Raw genomic sequence first — 6919 nt, 5'->3', positions numbered from 1 at the left:
AAAGGTGTCACAAAGAAAGAAAACTACAGGCCAATATCACTGATGAACATAGACGCAAAAATCCTCAACAAAATACTAGCAAACAGAATCCAACAGCACATTAAAAGGATCATACACCATGATCAAATGGAGTTTATCCCAGGAATGCAAGGATTCTTCAATATACACAAATCAATCAATGTGATACACCATATTAACAAATCGAAGGAGAAAAACCATAGGATCATCTCAATAGATGCAGAGAAAGCTTTCGACAAAATTCAACACCCATTTATGATAAAAACCCTCCAGAAAGTGGGCATAGAGGGAACCTACCTCAACATAATAAAGGCCATATATGATAAACCCACAGCCAACATCGTTCTCAATGGTGAAAAACTGAAACCATTTCTTCTAAGATCAGGAACAAGACAAGGTTGCCAACTCTCACCACTATTATTCAACATTGTTATGGAAGTTTTAGCCACAGCAATCAGAGAAGAAAAAGACATAAAAGGAATCCAAATAAGAAAAGAAGAAGTAAAGCTGTCACTGTTTGCAGATGACATGATACTATACGGAGAGAATCCTAAAGATGCTACCAGAAAACTACTAGAGCTAATCAATGAATTTGGTAAAGTAGCAGGATACAAAATTAATGCACAGAAATCTCTTGCATTCCTATACACTAATGATGAAAAATCTAAAAGAGAAATTAAGGAAACACTCCCATTTGTGACTGCAACAAAAAGAATAAAGTACCTAGGAATAAACCTACTTAAGGAGACAAAAGACCTGTATGCAGAAAACTATAAGACACTGATGAAAGAAATTAAAGATGATACAAACAGATTGAGAGGTATACCATGTTCTTGGATTGGAAGAATCAACATTGTGAAAATGACTATACTGCCCAAAGCAATCTACAGATTCAGTGCAATCCCTATCAAACTACCAATGGCATTTTTCACAGAACTAGAACAAAAAATTTCACAATTTGTATGGAAACACAAAAGACCCCGAATAGCCAAAGCAATCTTGAGAAAGAAAAACGGAGCTGGAGGAATCAGGCTCCCGGACTTCAGACTATACTACAAAGCTACAGTAATCAAGACAGTATGGTACTGGCACAAAAACAGAAATATAGATCAATGGAACAGAATAGAAAGCCCAGAGATAAGCCCACGCACATATGGTCACCTTTTTATTGAAAAACGAGGCAAGAATATACAATGGAGAAAAGACAGCCTCTTCCATAAGTGGTGCTGGGAAAACTGGACAGCTACATGTAAAAGAATGAAATCAGAACACTCCCTAACACCATACACAAAAATAAACTCAAAATGGATTAAAGACCTAAATGTAAGGCCAGACACTATAAAACTCTTAGAGGAAAACATAGGCAGAACACTCCATGACATAAATCACAGCAAGATCCTTTTCAGCCCACTTCCTAGAGAATTGGAAATAAAAACAAAAATAAACAAATGGGACCTAATGAAACTTAAAAGCTTTTGCACAGCAAAGGAAATCATAAACAAGACCAAAAGACAACACTCAGAATGGGAGTAAATATTTGCAAACGAAGCAACTGACAAAGGATTAATCTCAAAACTTTACAAGCAGCTCATGCTGCTCAATATCAAAAAACCAAACAACCCAATCCAAAAATGGGCAGAAGACCTAAATAGACATTTCTCCAAAGAAGATATACAGATTGCCAACAGACACATGAAAGCATGCTCAACATCATTAATCATTAGAGAAATGCAAATCAAAACTACAATGAGATATCATCTCACACCAGTCAGAATGGCCATCATCAAAAAATCTAGAAACAATAAATGCTGGAGAGGGTGTGGAGGAAAGGGAACACTCTTGCACTGTTGGTGGGAATGTAAATTGATACAGCCACTATGGAGAACAGTATGGAGGTTCCTTAAAAAACTACAAATAGAACTACCATACGACCCAGCAATCCCACTACTGGGCATATACCCTGAGAAAACCATAGGTCAAAAAGTGTCATGTACCACAATGTTCATTGCAGCTCTATTTACAATAGCCAGGACATGGAAGCAACCTAAATGTCCATCGACAGATGAATGGATAAAGAAGATGTGGCACATATATACAATGGAATATTACTCAGCCATAAAGAGAAATGAAATGGAGGTATTTGTAATGAGGTGGATGGAGTTAGAGTCTGTCATACAGAGTGAAGTAAGTCAGAAAGAGAAAAACAAATACTGTATGCTAACACATATATATGGAATCTAAGGAAAAAAAAAAAAAAAGGCCATGAAGAACCTAGTGGCAAGACGGGAATAAAGACACAGACCTACTAGATAATGGACTTGAGGATATGGGGAGGGGGTGGGGTGAGATGTGACAGGGTAAGAGAGTGTCATGGACATATATACACTACCAAATGTAAAATAGATAGCTAGTGGGAAGCAGCCGCATAGCACAGGAAGATCAGCTCAGTGCTTTGTGACCACCTAGAGGGGTGGGATGGGGAGGGTGGGAGGGAGGGAGATGCAAGAGGGAAGAGAAATGGGAACATATTGTATATGTATAACTGATTCACTTTGTTATAAAGCAGAAGCTAACACACCATTGTAAGGCAATTATACTTCAATAAAGATGTTTAAAAAAAAAATCTAGAAACAATAAATGCTGGAGAGGGTGTGGAGAAAGGAGAACACTCTTGCACTGTTGGTGGGAATGTAAATTGATACAGCCACTATGGAGAACAGTATGGAGGTTCCTTAAAAAACTAAAAACAGAACTACCATATGACCCAGCAATCCCACTACTGGGCATATACCCTGAGAAAACCATAATTCAAAAAGAGTCATGTACCACAATGTTCATTGCAGCTCTATTTACAATAGCCAGGACATGGAAGCAACCTAAGTGTCCATCAACAGATGAATGGATAAAGAAGATGTGGCACATATATACAATGGAATATTACTCAGCCATAAAAAGAAATGAAACTGAGTTACTTGTAGTGAGGTGGATGGACCTAGAGACTGTCATACAGAGTGAAATAAGTCAGAAAGACAGAAACAAATACCGTATGCTAACACATATATATATGGAATCTTAAAAAAAAAAGGTTCTGAAGAACCTAGGGGCAGTACAGGAATAAAGACGCAGACGTAGAGAATGGACTTGAGGACGCGGGGAGGGGGAAGAGTAAGCTGGGATGAAATGACAGCATGGCATGGACATATTTACACTACCAAATATAAAATCGATTGCTAGTTGGAAGCAGCCACATAGCACAGGGAGTTCAGCTAGGTGTTTTGTGACCACCTAGAGGGATGGGATAGGGAGGGTCGGAGGGAGATGCAAGAGGGAGGAGATATGGGGATATATGTGTGTGTATGGCTGTTTCACTTTGTTATGGAGCAGAAACTAACACATCATTGTAGAGCAATTATACTCCAATAAAGATGTTAAAAAAAAAAGAAAAAAACAAAGAGGGAGTCCGAATGCAGACATGCCAACGCCACAACCCCTAGGGACTTTTGGTGTGAGCTCCTTTTCTATCTACACTCACTCCCAGATGATCTCATCTGCTTCCATGACTTTTAATGACAAACTATTTCCAAATTTGTATCTCCAGCCGGGGCCACCCCTTGAGCATTTGAGACCTGGGCAAATGTTTTTTTGTTTTTTTGTTTTTGCCAGTCTCTGTCTCTATAAACCATTTGAGTCACCCATAATCTGCCTGTCAGCACCATTATGATGGCCCAATTTCACTCAGTCTTGAAAAAGAAACACCCTGCTGGACAATGGAGTGATCCTCTTGGGATGACCCTGTCCATCATGTACTGACATTTCCAGTTGTCCCAGGCAACAGAGGGCAATTTAAAAAGCTGGACAAAGTCAATTCAAAGCCTGGGACACCTGAGGCACAGGGCTGGACCAGTGGACTGTTTTCTTGGACAAAGGGGACATTGTCTCCAGCCTCAACCTCTGTTCCAAATTTCAAACTTGTCAGAAGTCACCCACTTCCCAGCATATAACCATCTACCAGTCCAACCATGGGCACATTTACACATATTCATTTCTCAATAACTAATATCCGTATATATGAGCATATTGTGTGTCTGTCTCTATCTTCTCTCCAGAGAGTTACACTGCAAAATGCTCTGATGAAGCCCTCATGATGCCCAGACCATCACTATCATGGTGGGAGGAAGAGGGGAGGATGGCCTACCAAGTGCCGCTTAATCAGCAATCCCATCTAAAAAAACAACTTAGCCAATCTCATTTTGCCCAAAATTGTTGCCAGCGGGTGGGGAAGGGGTGGAAGCCATGAACTCAAAAGAAGTATCTAGGTTATAGAAAAATGATTTCCTTTCTTCTGTGCCCAGAATGGGGACACAGCTAAGACTCCCCTGAACCAAATGAGAAAATCAAACCTCTCACTGAAGATAAACACAGAGAAGAGCTGAAAAGAACATAAAGTTGAGGAAAGGTTGTCTTCTTTCCTCCACTCCCCCTGCTCCCCAAATTTACCCCATTTACCGTGAAAGCTACTGACAGGAATGATTCACAGCTGAGATCTGCCTCTCAGACATCGGGGGGGGACATGCCTACTGGTTCCCAGAAGTTAAAGAGGGTCACCCCAGGGTTAAATGGGGCTTCTTGGGTTGCAGCACTCACCCTAGGGACTGGCATCTAGCTCTTCCAGGAAACTTTGAGGACTTGGAAGCCTCAAAAGAGGAAAACAGCTGTCACAATCAATCAACAGAATTGCATAGCACATATTCAGTTAAAACCTCAACTAAAGAAAAGACCCCTAATGCTTTACTCCCTTAAACCAATGTTGTGACCCTTCTGCAATATTCCGCGTTGCACTCCCCATTTCTATTTGCTCGATAACAGCTACGCTCCTTTTGTTTCACTAGATAAATAGTATGACCTTTTCGAAATATATATTATCACTTTCCCCTTTCTAATGGCTTTTAAAGTTTGCCAGCTTGTGACTTCAGGCCTAGCTTACACACCCCTGTTAAATGTCTTAAGTTTGTCCTACCTACATGTCACAAGGTCCCTCTTCTTCTGCTGACTTCAAAACAATTTTGGGGTCACGGAGCATTATTAGGTTGTCCACATGTACAAAACAGCCTATGGCTGGACATGTTAAGAACAAAGGGGTCATCACTCAACCTAACTTCCTCCTGAGCGCAGACATTCTGAAAACAACCAAAGCCACATCCAAAATTCTGAATCTAAGGACTTTTTTTCCTGCAAAACAATTCAGTGGTGTTTTCTTACGTAATGTCAGCTAAGAGACACCAAAAATCTGGTTGACTCACCTTGTACTTCTACCATGGACTTATCACAGGCAGAGTTTTCCCTAAATATATAGCACAGACCTATATGACCAGTGACCAAAATCAAACACATTTCCATTGCTTCTGCTGACATTCTGCAGCCCTGTTCATTGCTTTGCATATTAACCACAGAAAGTGATTTGACAATAGGCTCAGGTTATATCTGCCTAACAGAGTTCTTTGATCCCTTATGGAATTCTGACATTCAGTAAATAAGAAAAATATCACTGCTCACAAAACACCAGGTGATATCCCAGAAAGTGTCCACGTTCATATGCTCAAAGTCTTTCTTGTTAAAGGAAACATATTCAACAAATTGTCACATTATGTGCAGAACTGTGACCTCCTCATTTACACTTGGTTAGATAACTTGGTTGACTCTTTCTTGGAGGAACAGGAGATAATCTTGGAATTAAATATTTGACTATCACTTTGGGATATGGGCTTATAAACTAGCAACAATTGTGTTGAACAGCCAGTGAATGTAGGCAGTAAAGACCTTTCCAATTATACTCCAAATACCCTTGAGAGAGGCATACAAGGTCACAATGAAGTTCATACATCTTAAAAGGATGAACACATTGAGAAACTCTGTTCCAGTTTATCAAGAAGTCCAGGACACAAAATGAAAAAGGATCGGCCTTTGGGAAAATATTCTCAAAGAAGTGGAACAAACTTGTAGATTCTGATTATACAGCAGAAAGAAATCAAGCTCCCCTCTTGTCTCTGGAAAAACACTGCAGGCTGATGTATCAGTACTGCCATCTCGGTCTCTGTTTTGTGAATATAATCAACCAAGCCTTTTCTTTCACAGGGGTATCTCACAACTTTATTTAGTTTTGGGGCTCCTTCAATGTAGTCTCCACAGTGCTGCCAGAGTGGCCATCCTAAAATGTAAACCCAATCATCTCACTTCCTTGTTTAAAATCCTTCCAGCTTCATTGACTTCATGTAAAACTCAAACACCTTAGCATGGCATACAAAGCCCCCTTCCTTACACCATCTGTTTCGACTCCCCAACTCTTATGTAATGAATCATTTGCAGTTCCCAGAGTCCCCCATGTTCTCTCATGCTGCGATGGCTTTGCTCACAATGTTCCTTCTTCCCGGAATGCTATTCCCACCACTGATTGCTTGGATAAATCTCCTGGATAAGTTTATTCAGTTCTCAAGACCAAGCTCAATCTTCCCCAGAAAGCCTTCCATAGCCTTACCAATCTGGTCTAGGCTCCCTCCTCTCTGTTCCTGCAACATTGATTCATACTTGTATTATAGACCTTATCACATTATACTGTAATCATCTACTTATAGAAAATGAAATTATACAGAACATGCCTCATATAGAATTATATGTAAGGAAATGTTATGTAAAAGTATGTTACGAATATTAAAAATATGTAAATATAAAACAAAAAGACTCTGTGAAGCCGTTTAGCCCATGAACTTTTCTTTGTCTTTTCTCCCTGTGGTCTCTTGCAAGACCTTTGGGTACTGTTTGGTTGATTAGATTCACAAAACAGAGAGCAAGATGGCTGTCTAAGAACCCCCTCTAAGATCATGAGCCAGAAGGTACTTGCATAACC

Source organism: Balaenoptera borealis (genome assembly GCF_965194805.1).
Source record: "Balaenoptera borealis genome assembly, chromosome: 2".
NCBI classification, from domain to species: Eukaryota; Metazoa; Chordata; class Mammalia; order Artiodactyla; family Balaenopteridae; genus Balaenoptera; species Balaenoptera borealis.
This window is presented reverse-complemented; position numbering follows the sequence as displayed.